Below are 16,893 nucleotides of genomic sequence, written 5' to 3' on the forward strand. Positions count from 1 at the left end.
CCTTGTGGACACCCTGCCGGGGTTTCTCACAGGGGAATACCAGGACGGGTTCCCTAAGCAAGCGCCGGGACGCTCACGGGCAGCTGTGCGCTTTACAAGTCCAGCACATTTACATTTACATTTGTTGGAGAAAACAGTATTTACATAAAGTTCATGTTCTGCAAGTTCTAACCACTTTTGCCAGTGCCTTCCCTGCACAAATACATGAATGATCTGCCAATACAATCATGGGTTACAATGGTGGGCAGAAGGGCAGTGTGGTTTAAAACCGGAGGGTTAATTACATGAAGATCTAAGAGTGGCTCAGTGTGAAAGCATGGTGGGATAATGGCCTAGTATCATATTTTAGAGTTCGTGGAGCGAGACAGGCTCAATTTGGCAGGTAGTGAGGAACTAATGTTTTAAGACTACGTAGTTTATTGAGCAATATGGTCTGCAGTCTGGGGTTATGTGTCCCAGGAGTTCTAGATGGTAGTAGGGCACAATTTAGACAGTAATCGTGTTATTCCACTCATCAAAAGTGTTGAGACCATGATTGACAGAGTCCACTCGTGAAATCCATTTGCATTCTGCTCTATTCAGAAGGGTAGTCATGTTGCCCCCTCTGATGGGTAGTGTGGGTTTCTCGATGACCGTCCATCTCAGGTCTGTGTCAGCATGTGATTTCTCCAAAAAGTGTGTGACAAGGGGAGCTGTAAGAACCTTGCAGTTGATCCTACTTTTATGCTGGATTATCCTTTGTTTGACCATTTGGGTGGTTTGGCCAATGTAGAGGAGGTCACAGGGACAGCGGATGGCATAGATGACATTTTGGGTTTTGCAGTTAGAGTGGTGTGTGAGTTGGTGGGTTTGTCCATTGTAAAAGAATTCCTTTGTATTAGCAGTCAACTCGCAAACACTGCAGGATTGGCATTTGAAGTGTCCAAGTACTGGATCCAAACCCCAGGCGGCGGTGATGGTGTGTCTTTCCGTAGAGGTAGAAGGCCAAGTAATGGCTCGTACCAGATGGTTGGCGATGTTGTTGCCCCTTTGGTATGAAAATAGAGGTGGCTCCTGGAATTGTTCTTCAGATCGTAGAATGGGCCAATTTTTCTTAATTATTTTGGAAACTTTGTTGCTGTCCGGGCTGTATACTGAGACAAAGGGGATTCTGGTCATAGTCTTTTTGTTGTTGTTTGGTACCAGCAGATCCTCGCGATGATTATACCAGGCCCGTTTCTTGGCTTTTGTGACCAGGCGTCTGGGATAGCCTCTGTTGGTTAGCTTGGTGACCAGTATATCTGCCTCCCTGAAATAGTCTTTTCGCCATTTGCAGTTTCGGCGAATCCTTAGGAACTGGCCGTAGGGTAGGCCATCTCGTAGGCCTCTGGGGTGGTAGCTTGAGTAATGTAATAGAGTATTACATTCTGTGGATTTTCGAAAGAGCAGAGTACCCAGTGCGCCGTCTTCCGCATGAATTGTGACATCAAGGAATGGTAGATCATTATTTTTCCATTCACTGGTGAATTTTAAATGTTCCTGGGCAGTATTCAACCAGTCGACAAAGAGTAAAAGGGTGTCTGATGTTCCGTTCCAAATTAATAGAATATCATCTATGTACCGGCGCCACAGATGGATTTGGGGCCGGTACAGATTAATGGAGTTTAGGATCAAAGATTTCTCCATGTCGTGAACAAATAGAATAGCAAAGTTGGGTGCGAAGCAAGCGCCCATGGATACTCCTTTCACCTGTAGGTAGTAGCTGTTTTTGTACATGAAGTAATTGTTCTGCAGGGCAACACGTAGGAGGTCCATGATGAAATCAGTCGGGATCTGAGTGGGTTGTGGTCTGGAAAGTAAAAGGTTTTTGATTACCTCGAGTCCTTCACGGTGGGGGATGTTAGTATAAAGAGACTCGATGTCCATACTAACCAATAGCTGGGACTCTTGATCAAAGGGCTGGTCTTTTATGGTGTTAATGAGGTCCATCGTGTCACATATGTATGTGTCTGTGACAGGTACGAATTCTTTAATAATCGAATCTAGATATTTCCCAAGAGGTTCCAGTATCGACCCGCATCCAGATACGATGGGGCGTCCAGGGGGATTCCTGGCGTCCTTGTGTATTTTGGGAAGGACGTACAGGACTGGTGTTCTTGGGTGTGGGTTATTAAGGTATTCAAATTCCTTCTTTGTTATGATATTGCGATCCTTGGCTGTAGTAGTGATTGAAAGGATCTTTAGTTTGATATCTGTCAGGGGATCTCTTGTTAGGATTCGATAATGTTCGGTGTTGGTGAGTTGCCGTTCAATCTCCTGGTCATATTGAGTGTTATTTAGAACAACAATGCCACCGCCCTTGTCTGCGGGCTTGATGACGATCTCGCAATTGTTTTTGAGGGAGTTAAGAGCTTCTTTTTCTGTTAAGGGAAGATTGTAAGGGATGAACCGAGGTGTAGCTTTGAGGTCCATAACTTCCTTCATTACTAGTCTTTCAAAGGCCAGTATTTCAGGTGGCATCTGGTTGGACGGAGGATTGAAGGTGGAGGGCAGCCGGAAGGGGGAAATTAGGCCCGTCCTGGAGTCTGGTTTGTCGGCAAAGAATTGTTTTAGCCGAATTCTCCTGAAGAATTTGAGAAGGTTTGATTGCAACTCTAGAAAATTGGTTCTTACAGTAGGTACAAAAGATAGTCCTCGGGACAGTAGAGTAGTTTCTTTGTGTGTCAAGATGTGGTTGGACAGATTGAAGATGGGGATTGTCATCTCGATGGGGCATGTTGCATTATTTATTGAGGAGGGCCCCATTGGTAATAGCGGTTGCGTGTTTGGCGGTTGCTTGGTACTTGAGGTTGGTATTGTCTTCCTCTGGTTGCAGGATTTTGTGGTGGTGGTTGGCCGCGTCCTCGGCCTCGGGCTAAAAAACCAGGTGGTAAGAGTGGTTGTGGTCCTGAAGTTGAGGCGGACGTAGAGGCGTCTGTGTCGTCTCCAGAGCTGTTGGATGAGACGGAGAAGGTAACTCGTTGGTTATTTCTAAAGCGGCGACAGTTGCGTGTTCTGGGAGGGTTCTGTTGAGTGTTATAGAACTCCTCATTCAGATAGGGGTATGTGTTCTCCACTTTGTAGTTTTTAATGTCTTTTTCTATTTTGTTTACTTTTTTGTTTACTTTAAATGTATTGAAGGTAGAGATGGTGTTGTTGATTTTTTCTAGTAGACTCTTGGCGTCAGTGATGGTAGTATCTGCTTGGATTTGTTTCTCTAGTTGGTCAATTTCTTCTAGTTCTAAATGGCTGTGTTCAATAGCCGTATCTATACCCAGGACCATCCAATGCCTGGAGCATGTAGTCGCTAGATAGCTGAAGTTGGTTCTGAACTTGGGGTCCTGGGTAAAGATGGCTGGGGTGTTGCGGATTTGTAACCCTAGGGGGATAACTCCTGAACGCAGGTAATCCGTCAGCATTCGTGCATGTAGATCAGTCCTGATCTGCTTCTTTTTAAGCTTTTCAAGTTTGTCCAAAAGTACACGGGAGGTGTTGGGGGCAGGGGTGGAAGAAGTCGAGGCTTGCGCTCCCGAGAGTAAAGAGGGACCGGCCAAGCGTGACTGAATATATTCTTCTGAATAGGTGAGGGACTCCTTAGACATCTTGTGTAAGCCAAAAGGTATTATACAGATGTGTGCCTATATTATTGAGGCATTAACAGTGAAGTACACTAAGGTACTGCTCTCGCAGCTGTGCAGCTGCTCCTAATATGTATAAGAATAACAGGAGGGGACCCATAGACCACGTTGGGATGGGTGTATACTGTAAATTAGAACAATTCCCAACAGGTATCAATTAGAAGACAGTTTCAAAGGTGTATGCAATATGCATTACAAAAAATGAACAGAAAGGAGACTCTGCGATTTTTGAAAAAGGGTATTATTCACCACTTTAAGAGCAAGGTGGGTCTATTGCATAGTAATACAGTTAAATAGCACTGTACAGATCAAATCGTGTGACAACCCGATGGCACTTGGTGAGAAGTGATATATATACAAATATATACAGTGAGTGAAAGTGATAGAGCAAGTGCTGGGGTGAGACAGCGTGATCGGCACGTAGTGACAATTGGTGAAATTTATAAAGTCGTGGCTCCAAGGATCAAGTTGTAATCACTTAAAACAAGAATAGGTCAATTTTCCAGGAGTACAAAACATAATGGGCGCCATAGAATTTAAGCTGTGTGGTCGACGGCGTTTCGATCCCCGTCAGTCGGGATCGTCATCAGGACTGGGTTGTCGATAAAACAGTGCTGTGGGGGGAAAAGAAGGGCTGGTAAGTGGGGGGGCAGGAAAACGAGTGCGGGGTGGGATGGTAAAGCGCGTGCGTTAATTAATTAGGAGCGGGAGGCGCGCAGATAAGTGGTAATAGCCAGGTCAGGAGACAATTGGCTACAGATGTCCAGTCGGTGCAAATGAGGACGCAATGGGTCCGGACTTAGGGCAAGGACTGATGATGTTGAGCGCACTCGGGTAGGAGGCGAGCGCGGGAGCTACCCAACGATCAATTAGGGAGGTATCTGGCAGAGCACTAGCGCGGTCGCAGGGAGGGTAGGATAAGTCAAAAGCCCAGTGGCAGGAGTGCTTGCTTGGCTGGGACACTTACATGGCCACCCAAGGCTGAGTCGTACGGGTGGTGATACGGGTATGTTCGTGGTGGGTCCAAGGCTGCAGAGAAAGGAAATTTAATTGAATTGAACATTGAAAAGGGGTGTCGGACGCTAGGGGTTTCATCAACCCGTAAAAAAGCCAGAGATTACCTGAACGGCAATTCGGAGGGCTTGGATCAGCGGGAGCTGTCGGCGTCTGTAGTGAAGGAAGGCAGAGCGGGGGTAAGGTGATGGCCGAGTGTAATAAACTGGCAGAGCAAGAAGAGATTGCACAGGGAGTGCGTGTCTTGTAACGCACCTGAATGAATGCAGACGACGGGGCGATGAATCCTATCGCAGACCGCTGGTGCTCGCAATGAATGCAGGAGCTCAGCGCGGCTCGATGACAGCGCCTGGGATAATGGCAACAGAAGGGGGAGGGGCAGGGGAAACAACACTGCGCGCGCACACGTGACAGAGGCGGGGCGGGGGGTGTGACTGTCGGTTGCGCTGGCAACGACGGAAAACAGGAAGAGTAATGGTGGGAGCCAAGGCGTATGTGTTAGTCAGCAGCGCCGAGGCATGCACCATGGAAACGGTTCAGAACTGGTCATAGCAGAATGCGAGGAAACCGGGTCAGTTAGAAAAGCGATAGTTGGTATATAGGGGTTACACCATCCATAGTTTTTAGGAAATGAACACAATAATTGCAGTTTCAAGGCGACATATTAAACATTTTAAACAGCTACACTTTGTCCGCGAGTGTAGCTGTTTAAAATGTTTAATATGTGGCCTTGAAACTGCAATTATTGTGTTCATTTCCTAAAAACTATGGATGGTGTAACCCCTATATACCAACTATCGCTTTTCTAACTGACCCGGTTTCCTCGCATTCTGCTATGACCAGTTCTGAACCGTTTCCATGGTGCATGCCTCGGCGCTGCTGACTAACACATACGCCTTGGCTCCCACCATTACTCTTCCTGTTTTCCGTCGTTGCCAGCGCAACCGACAGTCACACCCCCCGCCCCGCCTCTGTCCCGCGTGCGCGCGCAGTGTTGTTTCCCCTGCCTCTCCCCCTTCTGTTGCCATTATCCCAGGCGCTGTCATCGAGCCGCGCTGAGCTCCTGCATTCATTGCGAGCACCAGCGGTCTGCGATAGGATTCATCGCCCCGTCGTCTGCATTCATTCAGGTACGTTACAAGACACCCACTCCCTGTGCGATCTCTTCTTGCTCTGCCAGTTTATTACACTCGGCCATCACCTTACCCCCGCTCTGCCTTCCTTCCCTACAGACGCCGACAGCTCCCGCTGATCCAAGCCCTCCGAATTGCCGTTCAGGTAATCACTGGCTTTTTTACGGGTTGATGAAACCCCTAGCGTCCGACACCCCTTTTCAATGTTCAATTCAATTAAATTTCCTTTCTCTGCAGCCTTGGACCCACCACGAACATAACCGTATCACCACCCGTACGACTCAGCCTTGGGTGGCCATGTAAGTGTCCCAGCCAAGCAAGCACTCCTGCCACTGGGCTTTTGACTTATCCTACCCTCCCTGCGACCGCGCTAGTGCTCTGCCAGATACCTCCCTAATTGATCGTTGGGTAGCTCCCGCGCTCGCCTCCTACCCGAGTGCGCTCAACATCATCAGTCCTTGCTCTAAGTCCGGACCCATTGCGTCCTCATTTGCACCGACTGGACATCTGTAGCCAATTGTCTCCTGACCTGGCTATTACCACTTATCTGCGCGCCTCCCGCTCCTAATTAATTAACGCACGCGCTTTACTATCCCACCCCGCACTCGTTTACCTGCCCCCCCACTTACCAGCCCTTCTTTTCCCCCCACAGCACTGTTTTATCGACAACCCAGTCCTGATGACGATCCCGACTGACGGGGATCGAAACGCCGTCGACCACACAGCTTAAATTCTATGGCGCCCATTATGTTTTGTACTCCTGGAAAATTGACCTATTCTTGTTTTAAGTGATTACAACTTGATCCTTGGAGCCACGACTTTATAAATTTCACCAATTGTCACTACGCGCCGATCACGCTGTCTCACCCCAGCACTTGCACTATCACTTTCACTCACTGTATATATTTGTTTATATATCACTTCTCACCAAGTGCCATCGGGTTGTCACACGATTTGATCTGTACAGTGCTGTTTAACTGTATTACTATGCAATAGACCCGCCTTGCTCTTAAAGTGGTGAATAATACCCTTTTTCAAAAATCGCAGAGACTCCTTTCTGTTCATTTTTTGTAATGCATATTGCATACACCTTTGAAACTGTCTTCTAATTGATACCTGTTGGGAATTGTTCTAATTTACAGTATACACCCATCCCAACGTGGTCTATGGGTCCCCTCCTGTTATTCTTATACATATTAGGAGCAGCTGCACAGCTGCGAGAGCAGTACCTTGGTGTACTTCACTGTTAATGCCACAATAATATAGGCACACATCTGTATAATACCTTTTGGCTTACACAAGATGTCTAAGGAGTCCCTCACCTATTCAGAAGAATATATTCAGTCACGCTTGGCCGGTCCCTCTTTACTCTCGGGAGCGCAAGCCTCGACTTCTACCACCCCTGCCCCCAACACCTCCCGTGTACTTTTGAACAAACTTGAAAAGCTTAAAAAGAAGCAGATCAGGACTGATCTACATGCACGAATGCTGACGGATTACCTGCGTTCAGGAGTTATCCCCCTAGGGTTACAAATCCGCAACACCCCAGCCATCTTTACCCAGGACCCCAAGTTCAGAACCAACTTCAGCTATCTAGCGACTACATGCTCCAGGCATTGGATGGTCCTGGGTATAGATACGGCTATTGAAAACAGCCGTCTAGAACTAGAAGAAATTGACCAACTAGAGAAACAAATCCAAGCAGATACTACCATCACTGACGCCAAGAGTCTACTAGAAAAAATCAACAACACCATCTCTACCTTCAATACATTTGAAGTAAACAAAAAAGTAAACAAAATAGAAAAAGACATTAAAAACTACAAAGTGGAGAACACATACCCCTATCTGAATGAGGAGTTCTATAACACTCAACAGAACCCTCCCAGAACACGCAACTGGGGCCGCTTTAGAAATAACCAACGAGTTACCTTCTCCGTCTCATCCAACAGCTCTGGAGACGACACAGACGCCTCTACGTCCGCCTCAACTTCAGGACCACAACCACTCTTACCACCTGGTTTTTTAGCCCGAGGCCGAGGACGCGGCCAACCACCACCACAAAATCCTGCAACCAGAGGAAGACAATATCAACCTCAAGTACCAGGCAACCGCCAAACACGCAACCGCTATTACCAATGGGGCCCTCCTCAATAAATAATGCAACATGCCCCATCGAGATGACAATCCCCATCTTCAACCTGTCCAACCACATCTTGACACACGAAGAAACTACTCTACTGTCCCGAGGACTATCTTTTGTACCTACTGTAAGAACCAATTTTCTAGAGTTGCAATCAAACCTTCTCAAATTCTTCAGGAGAATTCGGCTAAAACAATTCTTTGCCAACAAACCAGACTCCAGGACGGGCCTAATTTCCCCCTTCCGGCTGCCCTCCACCTTCAATCCTCCGTCCAACCAGATGCCACCTGAAATACTGGCCTTTGAAAGACTAGTAATGAAGGAAGTTATGGACCTCAAAGCTACACCTCGGTTCATCCCTTACAATCTTCCCTTAACAGAAAAAGAAGCTCTTAACTCCCTCAAAAACAATTGCGAGATCGTCATCAAGCCCGCAGACAAGGGCGGTGGCATTGTTGTTCTAAATAACACTCAATATGACCAGGAGATTGAACGGCAACTCACCAACACCGAACATTATCGAATCCTAACAAAAGACCCCCTGACAGATATCAAACTAAAGATCCTTTCAATCACAACTACAGCCAAGGATCGCAATATCATAACAAAGAAGGAATTTGAATACCTTAATAACCCACACCCAAGAACACCAGTCCTGTACGTCCTTCCCAAAATACACAAGGACGCCAGGAATCCCCCTGGACGCCCCATCGTATCTGGATGCGGGTCGATACTGGAACCTCTTGGGAAATATCTAGATTCGATTATTAAAGAATTTGTACCTGTCACAGACACATACATACGTGACACGATGGACCTCATTAACACCATAGAAGACCAGCCCTTTGATCAAGAGTCCCAGCTATTGGTTAGTATGGACATCGAGTCTCTTTATACTAACATCCCCCACCGTGAAGGACTCGAGGTAATCAAAAACCTTTTACTTTCCAGACCACAACCCACTCAGATCCCGACTGATTTCATCATGGACCTCCTACGTGTTGCCCTGCAGAACAATTACTTCATGTACAAAAACAGCTACTACCTACAGGTGAAAGGAGTATCCATGGGCGCTTGCTTCGCACCCAACTTTGCTATTCTATTTGTTCCCGACATGGAGAAATCTTTGATCCTAAACTCCATTAATCTGTACCGGCCCCAAATCCATCTGTGGCGCCGGTGCATAGATGATATTCTATTAATTTGGAACGGAACATCAGACACCCTTTTACTCTTTGTCGACTGGTTGAATACTGCCCAGGAACATTTAAAATTCACCAGTGAATGGAAAAATAATGATCTACCATTCCTTGATGTCACAATTCATGCGGAAGACGGCGCCCTGGGTACTCTGCTCTTTCGAAAATCCACAGAATGTAATACTCTATTACATTACTCAAGCTACCACCCCAGAGGCCTACGAGACGGCCTACCCTACGGCCAGTTCCTAAGGATTCGCCGTAACTGCAAATGGCAAAAAGACTATTTCAGGGAGGCAGATATACTGGTCACCAAGCTAACCAACAGAGGCTATCCCAGACGCCTGGTCACAAAAGCCAAGAAACGGGCCTGGTATAATCATCGCGAGGATCTGCTGGTACCAAACAACAACAAAAAGACTATGACCAGAATCCCCTTTGTCTCAGTATACAGCCCGGACAGCAACAAAGTTTCCAAAATAATTAAGAAAAATTGGCCCATTCTACGATCTGAAGAACAATTCCAGGAGCCACCTCTATTTTCATACCAAAGGGGCAACAACATCGCCAACCATCTGGTACGAGCCATTACTTGGCCTTCTACCTCTACGGAAAGACACACCATCACCGCCGCCTGGGGTTTGGATCCAGTACTTGGACACTTCAAATGCCAATCCTGCAGTGTTTGCGAGTTGACTGCTAATACAAAGGAATTCTTTTACAATGGACAAACCCACCAACTCACACACCACTCTAACTGCAAAACCCAAAATGTCATCTATGCCATCCGCTGTCCCTGTGACCTCCTCTACATTGGCCAAACCACCCAAATGGTCAAACAAAGGATAATCCAGCATAAAAGTAGGATCAACTGCAAGGTTCTTACAGCTCCCCTTGTCACACACTTTTTGGAGAAATCACATGCTGACACAGACCTGAGATGGACGGTCATCGAGAAACCCACACTACCCATCAGAGGGGGCAACATGACTACCCTTCTGAATAGAGCAGAATGCAAATGGATTTCACGAGTGGACTCTGTCAATCATGGTCTCAACACTTTTGATGAGTGGAATAACACGATTACTGTCTAAATTGTGCCCTACTACCATCTAGAACTCCTGGGACACAGAACCCCAGACTGCTGACCATATTGCTCAATAAACTACATAGTCTTAAAACATTAGTTCCTCACTACCTGCCAAATTGAGCCTGTCTCGCTCCACGAACTCTAAAATATGATACTAGGCCATTATCCCACCATGCTTTCACACTGAGCCACCCTTAGATCTTCATGTAATTAACCCTCCGGTTTTAAACCACACTGCCCTTCTGCCCACCATTGTAACCCATGATTGTATTGGCAGATCATTCATGTATTTGTGCAGGGAAGGCACTGGCAAAAGTGGTTAGAACTTGCAGAACATGAACTTTATGTAAATACTGTTTTCTCCAACAACACGACATGATGTTGCCCTTGGTCGATAAGAACGTTTTTCTGGATCCTAACCTTCACTGTTTTGTAAATTACAGACACACCCTCATATTCCCTCGCTGGAAACTGCACCACTCTTCGGGCCGACCAGTGCAACTCCCATTGTAATTGTAAATGCAACTTTGTCCGCGAGTGTAGCTGTTTAAAATGTTTAATATGTGGCCTTGAAACTGCAATTATTGTGTTCATTTCCTAAAAACTATGGATGGTGTAACCCCTATATACCAACTATCGCTTTTCTAACTGACCCGGTTTCCTCGCATTCTGCTATGACCAGTTCTGAACCGTTTCCATGGTGCATGCCTCGGCGCTGCTGACTAACACATACGCCTTGGCTCCCACCATTACTCTTCCTGTTTTCCGTCGTTGCCAGCGCAACCGACAGTCACACCCCCCGCCCCGCCTCTGTCCCGCGTGCGCGCGCAGTGTTGTTTCCCCTGCCCCTCCCCCTTCTGTTGCCATTATCCCAGGCGCTGTCATCAAGCCGCGCTGAGCTCCTGCATTCATTGCGAGCACCAGCGGTCTGAATAGGATTCATCGCCCCGTCGTCTGCATTCATTCAGGTACGTTACAAGACACGCACTCCCTGTGCGATCTCTTCTTGCTCTGCCAGTTTATTACACTCGGCCATCACCTTACCCCCGCTCTGCCTTCCTTCCCTACAGACGCCGACAGCTCCCGCTGATCCAAGCCCTCCGAATTGCCGTTCAGGTAATCACTGGTTTTTTTACGGGTTGATGAAACCCCTAGCGTCCGACACCCCTTTTCAATGTTCAATTCAATTAAATTTCCTTTCTCTGCAGCCTTGGACCCACCACGAACATACCCGTATCACCACCCGTACGACTCAGCCTTGGGTGGCCATGTAAGTGTCCCAGCCAAGCAAGCACTCCTGCCACTGGGCTTTTGACTTATCCTACCCTCCCTGCGACCGCGCTAGTGCTCTGCCAGATACCTCCCTAATTGATCGTTGGGTAGCTCCCGCGCTCGCCTCCTACCCGAGTGCGCTCAACATCATCAGTCCTTGCCCTAAGTCCGGACCCATTGCGTCCTCATTTACACCGACTGGACATCTTTAGCCAATTGTCTCCTGACCTGGCTATTACCACTTATCTGCGCGCCTCCCGCTCCTAATTAATTAACGCACGCACTTTACCATCCCACCCCGCACTCGTTTACCTGCCCCCCCACTTACCAGCCCTTCTTTTCCCCCCACAGCACTGTTTTATCGACAACCCAGTCCTGATGACGATCCCGACTGACGGGGATCGAAACGCCGTCGACCACACAGCTTAAATTCTATGGCGCCCATTATGTTTTGTACTCCTGGAAAATTGACCTATTCTTGTTTTAAGTGATTACAACTTGATCCTTGGAGCCACGACTTTATAAATTTCACCAATTGTCACTACGCGCCGATCACGCTGTCTCACCCCAGCACTTGCACTATCACTTTCACTCACTGTATATATTTGTATATATATTACTTCTCACCAAGTGCCATCGGGTTGTCACACGATTTGATCTGTACAGTGCTGTTTAACTGTATTACTATGCAATAGACCCGCCTTGCTCTTAAAACGGTGAATAATACCCTTTTTCAAAAATCGCAGAGACTCCTTTCTGTTCATTTTTTGTAATGCATATTGCATACACCTTTGAAACTGTCTTCTAATTGATACCTGTTGGGAATTGTTCTAATTTACTGTATTTTTTTTGGGCGGTATTGTTAGATCAAGTAAGGGATGCACAGATTTACACCCGCTTGGACTTGCGAGGGGCATATCATCTGGTGCGTGTAAGGGAAGGAGACGAATGGAAGACTGCCTTCAAGACACGTTATGGGTTGTATGAATACACTGTTATGCCGTTTGGGTTATGCAACGCCCCGGCGGCTTTCCAGTATTTCCTTAACGATGTCTTGAAGGAGTTGGTGGACGTCTGCGTGGTCGTTTACATCGATGATATCCTCATCTACTCAGAGAGAACAGAACAGCACCAACACCATGTGTCTCAGGTTCTACAGAGACTGGGGGAAAACAAACTCTATTGCAAGCTGAGTAAGTGTGAGTTTGGGGTGTCAGAGGTGGAATTCCTGGGGGTGATCCTTAGTCCTTCTGGGTTACAGATGTCCGAAAGAAAAGTGAGGGCAGTACAGGAGTCGCCAGTTCCGTGCAACGTAAAAGATGTGCAGAGTTTTTTGGGGTTTGCGAACTATTACCGCAGGGTTATAGCGCAGTTCTCCTTGGTGGCATCACCTCTGTCCAAATTGCTCAAAAAAGGGGTCTCATTTCGTTGGTCTTTGGAAGCAGATAAGGCGTTCACAACCCTGAAGGAAGCTTTCACCTCTGCCCCCATTCTGGCCCATCCCAAACCTGAACATCCTTTTGTAGTGGAAGCAGATGCTTCTGACACTGCAATAGGGGCCATCTTGTCACAGCGAAATCAGACCACGGGACAGTTGCATCCCGTAGCCTACCTGTCCAAAAAACTGGGTCCAGCAGAGACGAACTATACTATAGCTGAAAAAGAGCTGTTGGCTATCAAGAAAGCATTTCAGGAATGGAGACAACATCTGTGGGGGCAGCGTTCCCGGTCACTGTGTTCTCGGATCACAGAAACCTTCAGTACATGAAGACCGCAAGGAACTTAGCGCAAAGACAGATGAGGTGGATGTTGTTTTTTTCCGAATATGACTTCATCATCACGTATCGGCCTGGGGCAGAGAACAAGAAGGCTGATTCCTTGTCCAGACAGTCTCATCCTAGTGACATTCCAGGAACTAAGCCCTTGGAGGCAATAGTGGATCCAGGAAAGGTGATTTGCGTAGTGCACGCGAATACCTTTTTTGATATGATACGCAACTCCAGAACTCAGGATGCATGGGTGTCTTGGGCTTCTTTGGGGACGGATCGCACTCTGAAACAGGGACTGCCTTTTCAGGAAGCCAACCTGTTCATCCCTAGTGTAGCATTAAGGAAGAAGGCTTTTGCATGGTGTCACGATTACGTGCTGGCAGGTCACTCGGGAGTGACCAAAACAGTACAGTTGTTGCAACGACATTTCTGGTGGGACACGCTCAAAGGAGATGTACTCGAGTGGGTAGGAAAGTGTGAGGAGTGTGCTCAAGCTAAGAACGAGACAGGGAAAAAGAAAGGACTGCTGATGCCGCTACCCACACCAAACAGACCCTGGCAAACCATCAGTGTTGACTTCGTTACGGGTTTGCCTCCTGATCAAGGCAAGACGGCAATCCTGGTGACGGTCGATAGTCTCACTAAAATGGGTCATTTCATCCCTTGCGTGAATCTCCCCACCGCCAGTCAAACTGCACAATTGTTGTTAAGCAATGTGGTCCGTTTGCACAGGGTACCGGAGGTGATCATTTCGGATAGAGGCCCTCAATTCATTGCCCGTTTCTGGAAGGCCTGGTGTAAGGCCATGCACATCCAGTCCTCTCTCTCTACTAGCTTCCATCCGCAGAGAGATGGGCAGACGGAGAGATTGAATCAAACGCTGAAGAAATATCTCAGATGTTATGCCGCAGAAGCGCAGGATTCATGGGTCTCCCTGTTGTGGATGGCAAAAGTAGCATATAACAATGCATGGCACAGTTCATTGGGGATGTCGCCTTTCTGCGCCACGTATGGTTTTGACGCACGGATACTCCCCATTAGCATCCCTGAAGGGGTGGCTGATCAACCTACTGTGATGGGGCAATTACGCAACTTACATGCGGTGCAGAGGAGGATCAAAGCCCATCTGCAGAAAGCAAAGGTCGAGTACAAAAGAGGAGAGAACAAACATCGAAGGGCAGGCCCAACCTATGCTGTGGGGGATAAGGTCTGGCTTTCCACCAAAAACATTTGTTTCAAACTGCGCAGCATTTTTCACCCTAGTTACATTGGTCCTTATGTCATCACGAAATAAGTGAATCCGGTGGCCTACAGGTTGAAGCTTCCAGGGTCGCTTCGAATTCATCCGGTGTTCCACTGTAATCTGCTGAAACCTGCTTTTTGTGCCAGGAGACGTGCGCCTCCTCCTGTGTTGTGCGATGATGGTTTTGAGTATGTGGTGAGAAGTATCAAAGACTCTAAATATCAGCGGGGTGTGTTGTGGTATCTGGTTTCCTGGAAAGGCTACTCGGCCGAGGATGATTCCTGGGAGCCTGTGCAGAACATCCATGCTCCTGTGGCGGTTTGTGCTTATCACCGCCGATACCCCCGGCGGCCTGGGCCTAGTAGGCGCTAGGAGGGAGGGCATACTGTCAGGACCTCACGGATCGCGCCTGCAACACTGAACTCATGCGGCGCAAGTGGAGGAACATGTTTTCTCAGTAGTCGGGAAACAGGGACCGAACTACATTACCCAGAACTCCCGGGGGGGGCAGGGAGTACATGGGTGTCTCGCGCACGCTTCCTGTTGCGTGTAATTCTAGGTGTTTCCGGTTCTTGGGAGACGCCATCCAGAGACGCCGATCACAGACGGAGCCTGCAGGTAGTGGGTTGGCGTTTGATGTACTGCAGTTTTCAGACTTTGACTACGGACCTACGGTCCAGGTAGGAGCGGGACATACGCTGGGTACGAGGGTTCCTTGGTTGCGCAAAGCCCTTCCCTTGTTGTGTTCTACTCGCCGGATTTCCAAGAAAGCGGAGCGCAGTGGTAGGACGCCACGCGTTGCCGTTTTTCTCATTTACGTAGTGCCTAAACTACGAGGAGTTTTCTTTTGTACTTTCTGGAGCAGGGTTCGCGGAGCGCAGTGGTAAAGGACAACCACACGCTTCCGTGTACTTGATCATAAGGAGACTGGTTGTTTTCTTAGCATCAGATTTACAGGAAAGGAGTAACTTCTGGCTTACATTGCAGCAGTGCTGCTATCCTAACGGGTCTTTATAACTGTATTCTGTATCTGATTGGAAGACATTCCTTATGCCCCGTAGAGCGGAGTGCTGTGGTTCTTGCTTCCCACGCACTGCCAACTTTACCAATAAGGAGTAATGGGATTTCCTATTTCTTTTCCATGGATCATGATGTTTATTTTCTAAGAGTTGCCTGGTCCATCAGAATTCATTTCTACAGCTCTCTGACATTCAATTCAGGGTATGTTTGGTGTAAAAGGGTTGAGTCTTAAGTTATAGGCTTTCCCGGTATCAGCTCTTTGACCTGTGTTTGTGTCCCTGTAGGTACATAGAGTGTCCAGAGAGGGTGCGGTGTTGTACCAAGGCTGGTTTCTTCTGTTTTCTGAGGTATATATGATTCCGATTTAGCGAGACTTTATGAGAGTAGACTGTGGTTGCTTAAGTATTAACATCTGTATATATGTTTTTGTCATTACAGATATATCCCTTTCCCCGCTGTTTCTTCCTTTCCCCTCCTTGTTCTTGTATCCCTCGCCTAATGGCTCAAGGCCTCTGTGTACATGTAACTAGAGGTCTTGTGATGTTTGGAGGTGGACCCTTGTAAGCAACGATCGAGTTCCGTGGAGCTAATCCGAACAACTTCTCCCACATTCTCTCTCAGGCAAATGACTGTCTCTTGGTTTTTGTTTGTCAATGCTAGTGCCAGTGTCTAGTCTACTACTACCATCAAACAACCACAGCATATTCTCAGTTGTCTTGGGAAACCATGCAGCCCTTGCGGTGCCAAACTTAATCATCATCAATCACAGGTAAGAAGAGAAGTTTGCTAGGAGGTATAATGGAGAAGAGGCTGGTAGTACTAATAGGACAAATATAACTGAGTAAGGGGTACCGCATCTATCTGTTTGCATGTTACACATGTGGTCAATTAATAAAGTATTTCAATCAAACAGTGGCCACTGCCCTGCATCTAGAGTAAACCTTGTGATGTACAACAGTAACCCCACCACAAAACAACATCATATGTGTAAGTTGAAAATAAATAACATTTATTCATGATGTAAAAAAATATCCTCCTATCCCACCCCTATCCCCACCCTAACCCCAACCAATGTCCAAGTCCAAAGAATGTCCCACAAAAATAAGTTATAACCCCAACACCCAATTCCCACCCACCAAAGTATTAAAAAAGGGGCAAATCAACAGGGTCCATTACAATTGGAGGGCTTTGAGGTGTTTGTTCACTATTATCTTGACGAGCTCCTCTAATTGGTCCTCCAGCTTGGCCACCCGGAGGAGAAGTTTTTGCCAAAATGCACGGCACCTACATGTGCATCCATGCTGTGAAGGGGTGGCAGATGTTAAATGCCGGCGGCGAGCGGCTGCATGGCCGC

This window comes from Lissotriton helveticus, chromosome 7 (genome assembly GCF_964261635.1).
Source record: "Lissotriton helveticus chromosome 7, aLisHel1.1, whole genome shotgun sequence".
Lineage (NCBI taxonomy): Eukaryota > Metazoa > Chordata > Amphibia > Caudata > Salamandridae > Lissotriton > Lissotriton helveticus.